This window comes from Orcinus orca, chromosome 4 (genome assembly GCF_937001465.1).
Source record: "Orcinus orca chromosome 4, mOrcOrc1.1, whole genome shotgun sequence".
NCBI lineage: Eukaryota > Metazoa > Chordata > Mammalia > Artiodactyla > Delphinidae > Orcinus > Orcinus orca.
In genome coordinates this window covers 72,999,555-73,019,749 of record NC_064562.1, presented here as the reverse complement: position 1 = coordinate 73,019,749, position 20,195 = coordinate 72,999,555, and the positions used below count along the sequence as shown (strand labels likewise).

Genomic DNA, 20,195 nt, shown 5'->3' with positions numbered 1-20,195 from the left:
TACAATACTTTTAACATAAATGCAAATACCAAACTTGCTAATTTTTGGTATAGTCTTTTTTTTCTTTTGACTTTGCTAACTCCTATCCATTCACCCAACCAATGTTCCACCAAATAACTCATATAAAGAATCTAGTATGAAGCACTATAAAGTTAACCATTTTAACTATCTAGACAGTACATAGGGTTTTTTAGTCATCTTATGTTTTTCAAGTGGAGACATTTTCACAATCTTTTCTGCTATTCTCAGTGAACAATATTTTATGGAAATTCTTCCATGTCTACTGGTCTATGTGTAATTCATTATTTTTAATGACTGAATAATACTTCATAGTGGAGATATACCACAATTTATATAGTTATCCTTCAAATAATAGTCATCTACTTTATTTCTGCTTTTTTCTTCCACTAAAAACAATGCTTGCAATTAAATTTTTGATACCTATATTGCTATGTAATGTGTTTTATTTCTATGGAGTAGATATCCTGGTACAGGATATTGTGTTTAAAAGGAAAATTTATTTTAATAAATTTTATTTTGTGCTGTTCAATTGCTTGTCTTAAAAATAACTGACATTTTTACAAGCAATAGATGAGTGTCATTTTCTAGTAATCTCCAAAAGCAATAACACCTTTATGTCTTTTAAATTTTTTAACAGTTTGAAACATGTAAAACATAAAAAAGGACAATAATGAGTCAACATTTGTTTTATTTGCATTTTTCTGAATATTGCTATGTTTCCTGATTTGTATTTATTTTTTTTGTGTATTTACTCTTCATAATACCTGACCATTATTTTTTGTTAATGTTTCATCTTTTTTTTACAACATGTAAGGACACTTTGCTTATTATCTGTATTACAAATATGTTTTCCATTGCCATATATTTGTTATTAATATCTATGTAGGCTAGTACTACTATCATTCATTTTATCTGATGGTCTCTTTTTCAGTTGTTATTGTTCTTTGCCTATTTACTGTAGTTTAATTTTAGTTAAGGTTGTGATGATATTACAGTGGTGGAAATCCAAGCCCTCCCCATGTGAACCATCAGAAGAAGGGAGACTGTATTCCCCTGCAAATGTACATAAAGGAACATTCCCACCTCTCTCTTTTCCAAGTATTCCCCAAGAATTACATAGAGAAAGAGGATTCAGCTAACCTACTCAATTCATTTTTGTGGGTTAGTGAAATTACTTGATATTATTGTTAAATATTGTTCAAATTTCAATTGAGGATACAAAAGAGGCAAAGAAAGCTCTTTAATCTATTTTCCAGGCACCTGCCAAAAATACTGAGGGAGAAAGTAAAATACCAGCTCTTTTTTCCCTAGAACTCAAGACTTTATTTGCATGTAAGCTCAAATTATCATTTGACTCAGAAGAGGAAGATTTTATTATGTTTTTAGCATAAAGGAAAGGAGACAATTTCTCATCATAGTCTTCACAGAATCCCTTCTTTAGTCCGTGTCTCTGTGTTTAAAGCTATTTTGTTGTTGTTGCCAAGGGGAAAAAATGCCATGGGACTGATTATGGTTAATTAACATTCTCATGAAATAGTTCTAGTCAATTATTCCACTGCTATTAATATATGACAGAAGTGCATTTATGAAACACTGCCTAAGTCTTCTAATCAGTTTTATATAAATTACACATTTTCCTTAAATTTGGAAACTAGGAAAATTAGGTCTATTTTATAAAAAGAATATGTTTATCCAAGGTCACACATGACTTGATATTTCTTTGTCATTTTTTTGTGTGTATTACCTGTGATGAGCAAGAATTTAGGTTGTCACCATTCCTTTCAGTGATGAAAAATACCATTTTATTAAAAAATACAATTCAGTAAATCATTAGTGCCTCCAAAACTGAACAACTCAGCTAAAATGATTTCCTTATGTGAAGAAGAATGACTGATGTGATCCAAAACCTTTGAATTTGTATGCATTGAAATTACTGTTCTAGATACGGTGAGGAAGGGATGAGAGGAATTAATCAATTTTATTAATATGATATTCAAAAGAGTGTGCTTTTTCCTCATTTTTAGGACTAACATATCATATCTGACACATTTATTTTTGTCCTTCACAGTGAGTTACATTTCATCTTTTGGGTTATTGGCACAAGGAAAAAGAGATAGTCTTGCTGAGGGCCATTAATAGTTTCATATATCACTTTTTCGCTGTGACTCAGCATTGCCATTACATAAGTTCAGTTTCTGCTGTTCAGTATTATTCATACATTTGCAGCACAATTCAGAGAGGTCAACATTTATTCTCCTTCGACCATAGATGATTGCCTGAAAAGATCATTCTTCCCACGAATCAACATAGAATAGTTCCTGAAACATTTTAACTGTGATAAACACATTTCACATCATAAATATACTTAAATATAGTAATATAATTGTGATCTTGGCCAGATCACAATATCCTTTGACTCATTTTATTTATGTATAAAACTATACATACTACACACTATACATACATATTGATTAGACTATAGATGTTTTAGAAAAACTTTCTTTTAGAAAATGTTACATATCTGCATATCCTAAAGTTAGTATAAAAAGCAGAATTTGACTGTTACTAACGAATATCAATTTTAAGACTGGTTAGCAAATAGAGAAAGAACAACTTCTATTTTCTGTTTTGCTCTGTCTAGTCTCAGTAAACAGTGTCTACTTCTGAGGTGCTATTGTCATTGATATTACAAGAGCAGAACTGGTTTTTACGACTTTTGTAAAAGAAGAGATATCATTGTTTGTAATTTTATAGCAGTTGTCTTAAGGAAACACTATACTTTTTGTATGTTTCTGAGTATGCAAACAAAATATTTTATCAGTTCTAATAATTTGTCCCATTATGATTTCAGTTTTTGAATCTATGATATGTCAAACATTAGTTACCAAATGGATAGAATCTGCAGGAAAATAGGGAATAGAAACATATTTATGATGATTTTAAGCTCTGCCATTCAATACATTATATAGCAACACTGTCTTAAGACTTCGAACACTCAGATTTTATAACTCTGTATTATTTGATCCATAACAAGAGTATTTTACAGTTTAAAAATTGCATCAGTAAAATAAGCTATGTGATTTTATTTTTTTCTGATTTTAGAGTAAGCGACTTTCCCAATTACCTTTTTATTCATGACTGTGGTTGTTAAAAACACATCTGGTTTTAAAATGAATGCATCAGATCTTTTTGATAATGCATGAATTTATTAGATAAGGTGGTTTAATCATTGAAGACTTCCATGTATACTTTATACATATCACAAAAAGTTGCACAAAAACTCTTTTAGAGATGTCTTTTTTTTAAAAAGAGCATTAATTTCTTAGAAATACCACGTTATCTGTCTTATAGGCTAACTCAGATCTGGTCTGGCAAATTGCATTTTTGTGGTATCGTTTACTTAGTTTCTCTGTTCATCATATTTCCTATAAAATGGCAAATATAACTAGAGGTTTGATTAGAGTTATTATCAACTTTGGGGGATAAAAATAATCATGATTCTTTGTACTTCCTATTGTGTTAAATTATGAAGCATAAAATCTCAGTTGTTCCATGTTTATTAATGTAAACATTGATTAGTGGATAAAGTGCTTCAGCCTGATCACTCCACTATAAAGTTTCCTCACTAAATTTTCATGTAATCATTTAATATCATATTGATTATTATTTAGATTCATTGTCCCATTATAAATTGCAAAATGGTAATATTTTAATTCCATTTTTACTCCTGAATTTATTAGATAAATTTTTCTGTCAAAAAAATTTTAAACAACTGGTTTTGCTGAAATAAAATCAGTAAGGGTAGATGAGATAATGCTTGATTTTATTCTTAAATTGTCCATTTTCAGATTAACACATTGCTGTCCTAACAACCTTAATATTGAATTATTATGAATTCATGAATTTCTTAAATATAAATTATTATCTTTATGATTCTCAGATTGTCTCATCTTGGGCCAGGGGCAAAACATTTGAGTGGCCTTTTGTGTTCTTCGGACAAGGTGCTTTTAAAATTTGATAGTTTTCTTGCTTTCTAGTTCAAGAAAATGCCCATCTGGAACATTTCTTCTCCAGATCTGAATTAAAACATTTCTTAAAAGATCCCTCATTATTTTCACTTGGAAATAATGTTTAGAGGTTGTAGTCGAAGATCTAGAAATTCAATCCACTGTTTAAGAATAAATTTTTCTAGGCTTTTCAATGAAAAGATGAAGAAATTAAATATGTTTTAGAAAGTACTTTGTGTATATGTATAGCTGTCCCGCTAATTTAATATATAGTTAAGTTCATTTGTTTTATTTGTTTCCAATTTTAAAAGACTTCTCTTTTCTTTGTGACTTACATTTTAAATTATTCCAGGTAAATGTCATACTAAAAAAATTAAAAGAAATAATGAAAAGTGAAATTACAGGCTCATTTCATTTATAATATAAATTTTAATTCTAAATAAAATCTACAATGAAGCTTCTATTCTATGAAAAATACATTACTTAATGACCCAGTTCAAATTATTCCAGATTATGTTAAACTAGGTTATTACTTAAAAAATTCAATGTAAGTTACTCATTAATAGATAAATGAGTAAATGTATATGATCATTTTAATAAGGGCATAAAATATTTTAAAATAAATATCCATTTATAATAAAAAATGAAATCTCTTACAACTAGGAATGGAAGGAAACTGCTTTAAGTGGCAAATGAATATATAAATAATTAAAGCAAGTATCATATTTAACAGTGAACATTGAAAACCTTTCCTTTACATTGTAAGTAAAGTGATTATTACTACTATCACATGAACAGTCAGTATCAGTTCAGAAAGACAAGGTTATTTTATAAATTATACCCATTATAATAATTCAAACAAAAATCTCAGTTTCAAATGATATGATTATATACATAGGAAATTCAAAATAATACACAAATGAATTCTTAGAATTAACAAGATATATTTACACCTTTGTTAGGTAAAAATAAATTAAAATTAATTATATTTCTTTGCGCACTTAGGAAATAAATTTACAGTCATACTTCAGAGATATTGCAGATTTGATTAGAGACCACTGCAATAAAGTGAATATCACAATAAAGTGAGTCACAAAACGTTTTTAGTTTCCTAGTTCATGTAAAAATTATGTTTACACTATACTGTAGTCTATTAATTGTGCAATACCATAAGTTTTAAAAAGCAATATATATACCTTAATCAAAAGGTAATTATTTTGGAAAAATGGCACCAACAGACTTGCTCAATGCAGGGTTGCCGCAAATCTTCAATTTGTAAAAAATACAAATTTTTGAAAGAAGGTGGTCAAAAGCCATAAACTTCCAGTCATAAGTAAGCACTAGGTATGTAATGTACAACCTGATGCCTATAGCTGTATAATATAAGGTAACGTTGTTAAGAGAGTAAATCCTGAGTTTGTATCACAAGGAGAAAGTTTGTTTCCTTTATTTTTTCCTTTGTTTTTTTTTTTTTTGTTTTAAATCTGTATGAGAAGATGGATGGTAGCTGTACTTACTATGGCAATTATTTCACAATATATGTAAATCAAACCATAATACTATACTCCTTAAACTTATACAGTGATGTATGTCAATTCTTTCTCAGTAGAACTGGGGTTGGGGGAAGACTATGAAAATGTAAAAGTCTCTAGCAAGACTGATCAAATAGAATTAAGAGAGGACATTAATTATTCTTAGTGAGTGGATAAGGGAGCTTTGCTACAGAACTTACAGACATTAAAAAGATAAGAGAATATATAAACATCTTTATGCAAAGGAAAATTTTTTATGAAATAGATTCTTAGAAAAACACTTTACAAAACTGTTAAAAATAGAACTTTTAAATATCTAAAAATTCCAATATCTATTTAAGGAATTGAATCAATAAATATGATAATGCTGGGTGGTGATGATATTTGAAGAACCTGTTAGACCTTGGCTTCATTTTTTTATATTGTGGGATTTTAATTAGCCTAACACCTGGATTCTCTCCCCACCTCTTATTTATTCCTCTTGAGAAGAGAAGGGATTACCTGATAGAGGAGTTGAGAGAAGGAACTAGGCATGCTCAGTTCAGTCTTTTCTTCCCTTTATTCAGTTCTGACTTCCCATTGAGATGAAGACTTCTGGTCTCTTTTCTCTGCAGCTAATAACCTGCTTGCTTTTCCTGAGGACACCTGCAATTGTCCACTGATGTCCATAAGTGGGAGGGCAAATTGTCCTCTGGGACAAAATATTAGCAAGGCTGCCAATCTGAAGATCTTTTCTCTGATTGACTATATCAATAATAAAAGTAATATTTAGAGCTTCATCTGCCTTAAAAAATAATAGATGTGTAAACCCCATATATCTGAAAAAGAATTAATATCAAAATTATATCATGAAAAATAACAAAGAATCTATAAGCAAAAGACACAAAACCTAATAAAAATAGGCAAAATACATACATCAGCATTTAACAGCAAAGAAAACTTAAAGGGCAAATCAATCTATTAGAACTACTAATAGTTGTAACATAGTATCTAACAGCTAATATACTTGTCAGTTATCAGGTAAATGCAAAGTATTACCATAATGTGAAACCATTTTATTGCATCTAGATAGCTAAACATTAATAAATTGGACCTTATCAAATGTTAGTGAGAATTGAACTATGTTATACAGTGTTCAACTGTACATACACACATATTTGGTGTGAAGTATCCCTCTGCAAGGTAGAATAAAACATCTCTTTCCTGTTAAAATAGGTATGGTGAAACAACTTGTTTTGGCCTATGAAATATGAGTGTAATTTGAGATTGGGGATACTCTGTGCACTAGATTTCCAGAGTGATGTTATCGTGGAGTACAGCCACAGCCACAGTACAGGCTTTTTAAAACTTATATTCATTCCCACAGCTGCTGGAAATGTTGGCTGCTGCCAGCACCCAAATGAGTCCCTCGCCGAGAAATGCCCTGGGCTAAATAATCTGCACCAATCATTGACTGGTGTGGGGATATAAACGTCTAGCCTCACCACAGTGCAGGGCAACTCTGTAGTGTCCTGCCAGCTCCAGAGCTCCTTGGGCTGCCTTCACTCCCTCTTGGTATCAACCCCAACGACTTGCCCCAGTAAGCCCTCTATATACAATTTCAACTGAACCTGATATACAACAAATTCTATCCTGTAAGAAAAACTTCAAATCTCAATTCCTGTGTCTTAGTATTCACAGATCAGTTACACTTTTAAACGACTGTGAGTTAAAGACAAATTTATAAATCTCCCACTCCATGTGTAGCTTTTTGCTCTTAGACACAATGGCTTAATTTTTCTTACCATTTGCTCCCAGTTACTATGTCACTGCTTAATATCACAGTTCACTGTTTCTAGGCACACAGCCAGATTACAAGTCCAGCTATAGTTTTTAACATTATCCTCTCCCAAGACAAATACACTTAAATAGTATTTAATTGAATTAATTAGAAAATTACCACTTAGTTTAAGTAACCTAATTGTTCTCCACATTGGCAAGAATCCCAACATTTACAAACTGATTTAAATGTGTGTTACCAAGAATAGTGCAACACAAATCCAACTCAGAATGTTAAAGTATAAATGAAATGTTCAAAGAACTATAAAGTTACACATATAGATAGTATAAGAAGATGTATATAAATATTAAATGCACCAAAAAACAAGGGTTTATAACTAAAAGGTATGATGTTTCCCTTTGGCACCTGACATTTTTCAGAAAGTACAATTTATTTCTACAAAAATTAATGTCTATAACTAAAAGTGCAGTTCTTTATATGTTATTTTAAGAGATATATATATTAAGTATGTCATTCGACATGTTATATTTCAAATTATAAAATGTTTTATGCAGATGAATTTTTAATTTACAAAAATATTATTATTCAATAGATATAATTCTATTTAATATTATTACACTCAAAACTATGTTTCTTAAGTTCTACATATATTACTGTCTATAAAACCAACTTACTATTTGTGAGAGTTTAATAATACTCTTTCTTTAAATTGAAGTATAGTTAATTTACAATGTGTTAGTTTTTGGTGTACAGCAAAGTGATTGAGTTATATATGTACATATGCATATATATATATATACACACACATATATATATTCTTTTTAGATACTTTTCCATTTTTGGTTATTATAAGATATTGAATATAGTGCCCTGTGCTATACAGTAGGACCTTGTTGTTTATCTATTTTATATAACGTAGTGTGTATCTCTTAATCCCAAGTTCCTAATTTATCCCTACCCCCTCTATGTCTATGAGTCTGTCTATGTGTTGTACATAAGTTCATTTGTATCATTTTTTAATATTCCACATATAAGTGACATCATATATTTGTCTTCCTCTTTCTGACTTACATCCATTTTGCTGCAAATGACATTATTTCATTCTTTTTTATGACTGAGTAATAGTCCATTGTGTGTGTGTGTGTATCACATCTTCTTTATCCGTTTATCTGTCAGTGGTCACTTAAGTTGCTTCCATGTCTTGGCTATTGTAAATAGTGCTGCTATGAACATTGGGGTGCATGTATCTTTTCAAATTAGAGTTTTTGTCTTTTCTGGATAAATGCCCAGGAGTGGGATTTCTGGATTATATAGTAACTTTATCTTTAGTTTTCTAAAGAACCTCCATACTGTTCTCCATAGTGGCTGTACCAATTTATATTCCCACCAACAGTGTAGGAGGGTTCTTTTTTCTCCACACTCTCTCCAGCAATTATTATTTGTAGACTTTTTGATTATGGCCATTCTGACCAGTATGAGGTGATACTTCATTGTAGTTTTTATTTGTATTTCTCTAATAATTAGTGATGTTGAGCATCTTTTCATGTGCCTGTTGGCCATCTGTATGTCTTCTTTGGAGAAATGTCTATTTAGGTCCTTTGCCCATTTTTGGATTGGGTTTTTTTTTTTTTTTGATATTGAGTTGTATGAGCTGTTTGTATAGTTTGGAAATTAAGCCCTTGTCCGTTGCATTGTATGCAAATATTTTCTCCCAGTCCATAGGTTGTCTTTTCATTTTCTTTGTGGTTTCCTTTGCAGTGCAAAGATTTTAAATTTAACTAGGTGCCATTTGTTTATATTTGTTTTTATTTCCATCACTCTAGGAGATGAATCCAAAAAAGTATTGCTGTGATTTATATCAAAGAGCATTCTGCCTATGTTTTCCTCTAGGAGTTTCACAGTATCCAGTCTTACATTTAGGTCTGTAATCCATTTTGAGCTTATTTTTGTATATGGTGTTAGAGAATGTTATAATTTCATTCTTTTATATGTAGTTATCTAGTTTTCCCAGCATCACTTATTGAAGACACTGTCTTTTCTCCATTGTATGTTCTTGCCTCCTTTATCAAAGATTAATTGACCATAGGTGTGTGGGTTTATTTCTAAGCTATCTATTCTGTTCCATTGATCCCTATGTCTGGTTTTGTGCCAATACCATGCTATTTTGATTAGTGTAGCTTTGTAGCATTGATTGAAGTCTGGGAGAATTATGCCTCCAGCTTTGTTCTTTTCCCTTAGGATTGCTTTGGCTATGCTGTATCGTTAGTGTTTCCATATAAATTTTAGGATTACTTGTTCTAGTTCTGTGAAAAATGTCATGGGTAACTTGATAGAGATCCCATTAAATCTGTAGATTGTTTTGAGTAGTATGACCATTTTAACAGTATTAATTCTTCCAATCCAAGAGTGTGGGATGTCTTTCCATTTCTTTGAACCATTTTCAGTTTTCTTTTATCAGTGTTTTATAGTTTTCAGTGCTTAAGTCTTTCACCTCGTTGGTCATGTTTATTCCTAAGTTTTTTGTTTGTTTTTTGATGCAATATTAAAAGGACTTTTTGTTATTTTTTACTTTCTGATGTTTCATTGTTAGTGTAAAGAAATGCAGCAGATTTCTGTATGTTAACCTTATATCTGGCTACCTAGCTGAATTCATTTTTCAGCTCTAGTAGTTTTTGTGTGGAGTCTTTAGGATTTTCTATATATAGTATCATGACATCTGTATATATTGACAATTTTACCTCTTCTCTTCCAGTTTCGATACCTTTTCTTTTTCTTGTCTGATTGTTATGGCTGGGACTTCCAATCTTATGTTTAATAGAGATGGTGAGAGTGGGCATCCTTGGCTTGTTCCAGATTTTAGCGGGAAGGCTTCCAGCTTTTCACCATTGAGTGTTATGTTGTCTTTGGTTTCTCATAAATAGCTTTTATTATGTTGAGCTATATTCCCTCTGTATCCATTTTGGTGAGAGTTTTTATCATGAATGGATGTTGAATTTTATCAATGCTTTTTCTGTACCTATTGAGATGATCATGTGGTTTTGTGCTTTTTTTTTGTTGATGTGGTGTATCACATTGATTGATTTGCATATGTTGAACCATCCTTGTGATGAATGTAATTTGATCATATTGTATGATTCTTTTTATGTGCTGTTGGATTCAATTTGCTGATATTGTGTTGAGAATTTTTGTATCTATATTCATCAAAGATATTGGCCTGTAATTTTCTTTTTTGGTAGTGTCTTTGTCTGATCTTCGTATCAGGGTGATGATAGAATGACTTTATAGAATGACTGTGGGAGTATTCCCACCTCTTCAGTCTTTTGGAACTCTTTGAGAAGAATTGGTATCAGTTCTTTTTATGTTTGGTAGAACATCCCAGTGAAGCCATCTGGTCCTGGACTTTGCATGAGTTTTTTGTTTTTTATTACAGATTCTCTTTCACTTCTTGTTTTAAGATAAACAATAAACATACAATAAATAATGTGAGTGGGCATAAATTGAATTTTGAAAATGACAGTTTTGCAGTAAGTTAGTTTTGACTTGAATTAAGGCATTTATTCAAAATCTATTTTGATGGAAAAAGGGCTAAAGGGAAGTTGTTTTGTACTTCAGTGCTATTGCATACAGTATTTCATTTAACAGTCATATTTGAGAGACGTTCTAAAAACATTTTTATTTTACAGAAAAGGAAATATAAGATGAGAGGTCTTTCTCAACCAGCCCAGTATTAAAAGTCAGAGTCCATCAATGTTTCTGACTGCAAAATTGAACACTAACCTCTATGTTATATAATTGATTATAGAAAACTCTTTAGGAGCCTAAGTAAGTTTATATTATGAATACTCTATAACTTTTGTATATAACAGAAAGATGTTAACTATATCTAAAACCAAAGCAAGCATATTTACTATCCAGCAGGATAATAATGATGAAATGTTGCTTTTCACCTCTCTGAAACATTGACCTCATTTTTAAATAAAATCTGCATGTGCAGTTTCTGTTTTTTCCCAAATCAATGAAAGTCATCACTTTTATTTTTAATTCTGTTTGTTGGAGCTTAAGATGTAAGAAAAGAATTTTACTTTACATATTTAGAGATCAAGGATAAGACCAAGAAATGATGTTTTGAGGACAAAGAATTCTTCCTCAATGTACAAAAATGTGAATTTATCACTTTAAAGTATCACAGATAGATTTATAAATCTGAAACCACTGTAATAATCACTTTCAGCATTATCTTCTCTAAATGTATTGAATATTTTTATATCCTACCTAACTGAATTCCTAACTGAATTCCTTAACTGAGTAGAACTCTTATAAACTTGATGTAGATCAATACCCATGCATGGTCTTCTACAATAGTAGAAAACTGATATGAAAAGAAATTTTTTGGTCAGTCCTCATGGATTAAGTAGATTTCTCTAAAATCTGGTTTTAGCATTACTTTTTTTGGTCTATTTTAAGCAGCCAGGCATAGTATTCAAACTAATGCAGTTTATATTCCTGATGTGATATTTTAAGCAATTTTGTTTGCTATTCCTAGAAAACCCTTAAAAGCATGAAATAAAATCTTTTGCATTACTAAATAACTCAAATTTTGAAGGATTGATGATTCTCTCCTTGAATTCAGCCTGCCTGGGTTTCAGCACATGTTCAACAACTGGAGCCTGACCAGTAAAAGTAGTCAGACTTTTCTTGGCATTCTTGGCAGATATAATTGCCTTAGTGAACAGTTATTTAAACTTCCTCATTTAAGAAGGCTTCATTTGAAAGAATCAAAGTCATACAGTTAAAATAATACACATTCTGAAACATAAACCACACAACATATTTTAAGTTTATGCTGAAAAATAAGATTGACTTTACTAATAGATTTGACTTATTTTATCCTTACTAAAATTTGATTCTGCATTTTAATGATTCTAAACCCTGCTCCATCTACTACTACTCTAAAATATTACAATGAATATTATATAACTAAGAAAGTTACCCAATGACCACACTCACATCTTTGCCTTGTCACTTTTGCCTCAGTTTTAAAGTGCTTTTATTGATAAAATAGACTTCAGTCTATTATTACATTACAAAACATATTGTTTATGCAACACTAACTTAAACATTAAGTTAACCTCAACTAATCTTACTTTCCAAACTTGTTTTACCATGTGTTCCTTGTGTCTGTTAATAACACAATTGTACTCCCAGTTTTGTTTTGGCTACTTTTTTTTTCTTCCTCCCCAGCCCACACTCATTTTTCATTTAACCTGCTGCCTAGGCTTACCTATTCCATGCATGGTTTCTTTCTTCTCCATCCACATGGTCAATACCCTAGTCTCACTTTAGCAGTCTTTCCCATCAAAAACTATTCTTGAAAATGCTACAAGAGTAATCTTCCTGTAACACAACTCTGTGTATTCCAGAACTCCAGTGGCCTGCAGAATCAAAAGTGAACCCTTACGATTTCAGGACATAGTTATAATCTTAAAATCTTCTCTTATAAAGTGATTTAACATATTCTTGGCTCACATATTACTTACTCTAGGACTTGCCCTGTTCACATATATGCCGTGCAATTCTAATTTCCATAATAGATTTTTCCCTGCTGAATTTTTTTTAATAAGATTAAAAGATTGCTAAGACTGCATTCGAACAGTTTGTATCAGATACTTGACTACAGTCTTATTAACAAAACATAAATTTTATTTTACTCACCTAACAAAATACAAGGTTTGTGCTACTGCTTGAGAAAGTTAACAAAGATCCAGCTTTTATATTCTTCCCAAACCCACCATATCCTTCTCAATCTTAACTGATAATCATTACCCTTAAGTTTGGAAGATGGTGCCTTCATGAATCTTAGCGAACTCTAGCGAGGAAGAAAGGGAAATAGACGAGTGGTCCATTCAAAACTAGTTCCTATATACAACCTTTGTTGTAAGGACATCTGGGGAGCTAAGTATTTTTAATGTTGTCCATTGTTGTTTTGCACTCCAAGGGGGAAGAAATGGTTTCTCTTAAGAAAGGAAGAGAGCGTGTATATGACAATGTTGTCTTCAATATACCTGCTCTCCACTCCAAAACTATATTTTAAATTCTTATTCATCATTTAAGTTCAAATTAAATTCAATCTTTAAAGTGAATCCTATCCAAATCCTAAAATCTAGAATCATCTCTCTATATCCTGAAGCCTTATAGTAATTTCTTCCATACCTCTTTTCTTTTACCTTGAAATAGTATGTGCATTTCTGTGTACTTATACGTGTTTATGAAGTAAAAATACTAACACAAACATAAACCTGCTCCTCTGCCCTTTTGTGAAGCACTCTGGCACTCCGTAGGCTTAGTGAGTTTGCAATGTCTATCAGATTCCTTGTAGTTGAATCTTGGTTAAAGAGCCAAAATTTCCCTACACAGAATCTCCCTATAAGTTGTTCAAGTGTTTGTTCCTTAACAAGATAAATGAAAATGACCAATATTTCACTATTTTTTCTAGTGTCCAGGAGTTCTGAGTTTTCCATTTCTTTGGACAGGGTTTGTTCCCACAGGCTGAGTCTGATGGGGAGCTGTGTAATATCTTGATTCATACACAGAGACAGTCCCAAAAGACAGTCAGTGGGTAGTTCTCACAGGATACTTCAGTGACAGGCACAAAGTTTCTTTCTCAAACTCAAACAGAGCAGTTTCAGTTTTTTTGCTGGTTGTAAAGACGGCCTACTTATGCCTATGTGTGCATGTGTGCAGGTTGGGGAAGATAGGACCCTTTATTTTATAAAGGAAGAATTTGGTGAAGACAGTGAGAGAGCATAACATAGAGATTATATGCATACATATACATCATCTTTATTAAATTCTCAACATATATCTCTTGGAAGTACTGAATGATACCTAAAATTTATCAGTAACTATTCCTACTCAAAAAGTTTTAGGATTGGTAAACAAGCAATAAATCAACCTGATAATCTGAAAAAATGTATTGTTTACAAATTTCTAATATAAAAAATCTTGTATAATATTATAAAAATAAATTTCTCAGTATTTCAGGTTTCACATTGAATTTTGACTTTATATTTTGTATAAACAAATGTTTTGTGAAATATACTTTCCCAAACAAAAGAACTGATTTCTACCAAGGATGATGCTTATCTCCATCTCAACAAAAATAAAATTATTTAACTTAAAAGCAGATTTCCAACTAAGAAAAAAATCTGCCTGTCTCTGATTAATCTAAAATTTATTTATGTGTAAAAATTATACATTACTAAAATATATAGAAATTATTTATATATTTTAGGGAACATATATCTCATTTGGCCTGGGATAGGCTTGGTTTGTTCCTGCTGTACCTGCATAATTATTAATAAATTCCCCTTTTCACCATCATAAAAGTGCCATTTTTGAAGTAAATTAACTGGTCATTTTGTCTGCTTTCAACCTAAAATGAAATATTCAGATTCTCAAATTAAGCGTATTTTTTCAGTTAGCTGAATCTTCATTTCAGTGTTCAGGTCATTATTTGCTTTAAATATATTTAGTTGAAATATTACTGGGGAAAAAAACCAACACTGAATAAATTCCTTTCTTCTTAAAGAGTACCCAGAAAATAAATTAGTTATGTTTTATTTTAATGTAGTCCTTGGATAGTATTGTATTATGCCTTTGTCCCTATTATATAAACTTGATTTTTAATTCTCTGATGGTTGATATTGCTAACATTTTATTCTTAGCGATTAACCTTTATTCCTTTCACAGTGTATCTACTTTTAACAGCTGTTTTCTAATGCATTAATTTTAACCAGCTATGGCTTCCATATGTTCTGTCTTGAAGTTTAAATTTGCAGAGATAAAAGACCTATGTGACTATTCTGATTTGGCAGTTTTTTTATCCCTGTATCTTTAAGTACTTTCCTAAATATTCTGAGTCTTAGCATCTTCATTTAAAAAAAAAATTGTTTTTAAAGAAGATGATCTCCAGTATCTTGTTAGCAATAATTTATTCATGAGATTGCCAAATTTCTTAGAGGAGAGTTTAGAAGAAATAGTTAACATATTTAGATTGTGACTCTCTTTTTTTTTTTTTTTTTTGTGTGACTCTCTTTAATGAAATATATCACAATATTAGTTATCTATCTCTAGAATCATATCACTTATTTTTTATATTCTAACTAGATTGGTTGATGATGCTGAAAAAACATTATTTATTCACCTAATGTTTACACCTGTCACTGTTAGGTGCAATGGATATAAAATGAAAATATATGGTTTCTATTTTCTTAAACTTTCATAGTATAATGGGTAAGAAAAGTATAAAATAATGTCAAGTTTTTTTGTCAAAGATATGCTTAATGCTTAACATACGTTTCTACAAGCATACATTTGTGCATACATGTAAGCCACACACATACAAACATACTTCACTCCTATAATATTCTCTAAGGTTAAGTTTGGACAACAGGACTCTTCATCTATATGCTGTCCTTGCTGATTAACTAAGGTCCAAAAAGAGCTTTTGTGGATATTTGAGAAATTTAGTAATTCTTAGTAAGTTGAAAGTATAGAAAGCAAAACGGAACTGAAAGAAAAACTCTAAATTATAATGCCTTTATGGGATGTTATATATAATTTGTTTCACCCAGAAAAGTATCGCAGCTAGGGGCTACTGACCTTGACCTGGCTAATCAGAGGTATCTGTATCTCCAGGAAACTAGTTGACTGAGACACATAAAATGTGTGGCTGATTTATTGGATGGAGGAGCCATATTAATGATATGCCCAGATGTAAGAGTTCTTGCCCTATGATGACTTACAAATGTTACCTTATCATAATTGTGTATATTTTTAATAAGCTGTCCTTGTTAATGGTCAGTCCACATATTTCTCTTCTAGATACCTAGCTGAAATGAACAACCCGAGATAATATTAAATGATACAATAAAAATATGTTCAAATATTATGAGACTTTAGTAATAAGAATAATCATTTTTTTCTGAATGAATCACAGAAGACCTTACAGAGAAGCTGATATTGTAGCCTTATGAGTGCAATTTTCCAGATAGAGGAGGGACAAACATTTTAAGAGGTATTCCTAGAGCTTGGCATAGCTTAGGCCACTTGACAATGAGGTATTCCAAAATTATATGGATATACAGGCAAATACTTTCATACATTTTTATTTAATAATGTATAAATTTAAAATCTTTCCAATATTCCAAGTGAGAATTACACTTATTTCAAGCTTAATCTAATTTAAAATCTTTACACACAAATGGTATACTATGTTGCATCAAAATTGGCATTTTCAATACTAAATTCTGTTTTTATTTACATTGCTCTTGGCATGATTTCACATTAAATAGAAGTTTTGAGAAACAAAATATGGCAAATTTGAAAATAAGACCTTTACCCTCCATCTTATTTAATCTTATTTGTATGTATTTCAACATATCCAAGATCCCATTTTAGCTTTCTCTTTCTATTTATGGCCCTGAGTTTTGCCTTTCATTTCCAACATACATCTTGGAATTGAGAGCAATAAATGATAATTATTCTGAGAAATATCATTTAATTTTATTAATTTAAAATAACACTAATAAATGCTTTAATTGTGTTGCCAGTACCTGGCACATCACATTTGCTTCATTTTCTCTATAAGTTATAGACTATAATATTAGTCAAGATGAAACAGTTTGTTTTCCATATTAAAGTATGTTTATTTAAAGGGAAAAAAAAGGTCTTTTTCTGTATACACTATTCTCACTTTCCAATATAGTAAAAGTAAATTGCAATTGTCTTCTCTGATTTGCATTTATTTATTTCCTTCCCTTTGGAGCACTTATTTATATTTTCACTACAATGGATTGAGTTTAGAAATTCCCATATCTTGACTAGTTAATGAAAATACAGGTAAATCTAGCTCTGATGTTATTAAATTTCAATAGTCCCCAAATGCAGTTTAGAAACAAATATGGATGTTATGAAAACTTCAATATGAAAACTTAATATGGATGATTTTATTTCATTTCCAACAAACAGATGTATGATAACAAGAGGGAAATAGAAACCAACTGTTCTATCTACTGAACCTACTTCATTAAGAGGTGATTAAGTTATATAATTTGTCCTAATTTATATTACTTTTATATGTCATAGTCTTTGACCTATCACAAATCTTTATTCAACTGTCTTTTAATTATTCTAAAATCATTATTCATTTATCTTTAATGGTCCTATAAAAACATCAGTATGATTTGTTTTTATTCTTCACATCCAGGATCTACCTATGAAGTTATTGTATTCACTTGTTATCTCTCTTTCATATCCTTTAATATAGAAATGCTTGAAGTGCCTCGCTGTGTGTGTCTTTAATGACATCAGTATTAAAAGAACAGCTGTTTTGCAGAATGTCACAATCTGAATCTTAGTGAGTCTTTGCTCATGATTAGATTCAGGTTAAATATTCTTTTCTAACAATACTACTAAAGTGATATTTTCTTTCCACTGCATCACATCAGGAGGCACGCTATGTCATCTTATTACTGGTGATGCTAGATTTGATTATTTGATGAAAGTGGTATGTTTCAGAGCTCTCTATTATATAGGTATCTTTTTTATTCCATTTGTTATATATAAGCAATTGAAGGGGTGATAATTTTGAAAATTTACAATGATGATTTTCTAATTATATTGTTCTTTCTACATTTATTTTTTATTTATTTTTTAAACATCTTTATTGGAGTATAATTGCTTTACAGTGGTGTATTAGTTTCTGCTTTATAACAAAGTTAATCAGCTATACATATACATATATCCCCATATCTCTTCCCTCTTGCGTCTCCCTCCCTCCCACTCTCCCTATCCCACCCCTCTCTGATCACAAGCAGCCACATAGCACGAGGAGATCAGCTCGGTGCTTCGTGACCACCTAGAGGGGTGGGATAGGGAGGGAGACGTGAGGGGGAAGGGATGTGGGAACATATATGTGTGTGTGACTGATTCACCTTGTTATGAAGCAGAAACTAGCATACCATTGTAAAGCAATTATACCCCAATAAAGATGTAAAACAAACAAAAAAAAGTACCATACCCACTTTGCAGATGAGAAAAAAAACAAAACAAAACACCGAGCTGACCTCACTCTGCTATGCAGCTGCCTCCCACTATCTATTTTACATTTGGTAGTATATATATGTCCATGCCACTCTCTCACTTTGTCCCAGCTTACCCTTCCCCTTCTCCATGTCTTCAAGTCTATTCTCTAGTAGGTCTGCGTCTTTATTCCAGTCTTGCCACTAGGTTCTTTACGACCTTTTTTTTTTTAGATTCCATATATATGTGTTAGCATACAGTATTTGTTTTTCTCTTTCTGACTTACTTCACTCTGTATGACAGACTCTAGGTCCATCCACCTCACAAATAACTCAATTTTGTTTCTTTTTATGGTTAAGTATTATTCCATTGTATATATGTGCCACATCTTCTTTATCCAGTCATCCGATGATGGACACTTAGGTTGCTTCCACGTCCTGGCTATTGTAAATAGTGCTGCAATGAACATTGTGGTACATGACTCTTTTGAATTACGCTTTTCTCAGGGTATATGCCCAGTAGTGGGATTGCTGGATCATATGGTAATTCTGTTTGTAGTTTTTAAAGGAACCTCCATACTGTTCTCCATAGTAGCTGTATCAGTTTACATTCCCACCAACAGTGCAAGAGTGTTCCCTTTTCTCCACACCCTCTCCAGCATTTATTGATTGTAGATTTTTTCTGACTGGTGTGAGATGATATCTCATTGTAGTTTTGATTTGCATTTCTCTAATGATTAATGATGTTGAACATTCTTTCATGTGTTTGTTGGCAATCTGTATATCTTCTTTGGAGATACGTCTATTTAGGTCTTCTGCCCATTTCTTTCTACATTTAATAGCTATTGTTCTTCTATAAGGAGACCTCCCTTTTCCCAATCTTCAAGTGTCATTATGAATTCATGGCTTTCTTTATTCAATACATTATAATCCACATGCCACTGTTTTTGATGCTCAAATAGTCTCAAAATTGAGAGCCAGTTCAAACATTTCCCTTTGCTATTTACATGTTCTCCTTAGTCTTCTAACACTACCTTGCTTTCTGACAGAACAAAGTATTGCAGGTTCATCTTATATTTTCCCGGCCTCTTAGATGGAATTTGCAACTTATTTAAAGCGTCCTAATTTCTTTTAATCAAGAGTTATAGATAACAAACATTATAGAGGCGATACATCGTACTGAAGTATCATAGTTTCAAGTCCTTTCAGAGGACAACCTAAGAAATATCTTTTCTAAAATATGAAGAATTAATACCACTATTTCCAAATCAAATGTAAAAATCACAGTATTCTTCCTTGTCTTCCCCACTTCCATTGCTCTGACTTCCTTTTCCCAGAGTGAGAAACTTGGTTTCCCAAAACATCAATATATCTACTCATCTGTTCTGTCCTACAATACACAAAAAATAATTGCAAAAGTACTAGTAATACCATGCCCAAAAAGAAACATGCAAGATACTTTGCATTTCATTTTTCCTTAGGATAGATTCACACTCAGGGTATCCTGGCAGACCACTAGGTTCAAATTTTAACTGAATTTTAATTTTTTTCTCTGCAGTTACAATATTAATTTGATATAAATATAAGATTTTTTCCCTCAATTTTAGAGTTTATCCTGATTTTTTTTTTTTTTTTTTTTTTTTTGCGGTACATGGGCCTCTCACTGTTGTGGCCTCTCCCGTTGCTGAGCACAGATTCCGGACGCACAGGCCCAGCGGCCATGGCTCATGGGCCCAGCCGCTCCGCGGCATGTGGGATCCTCCCAGACCGGGCA

At 31.5% G+C, this 20,195-nt stretch overlaps 1 long non-coding RNA gene across 1 annotated transcript; it reads left to right on the top strand.

The window, feature by feature from the left end:
* Positions 1-1,011: 1,011 nt before the first annotated feature.
* LOC125964276 (uncharacterized) lies at positions 1,012-17,434 on the top strand. Its single transcript, XR_007477153.1, has 3 exons — positions 1,012-1,182; positions 16,038-16,115; positions 17,370-17,434. It is a non-coding gene; the product is annotated as an uncharacterized LOC125964276 (long non-coding RNA).
* Positions 17,435-20,195: the final 2,761 nt, after the last annotated feature.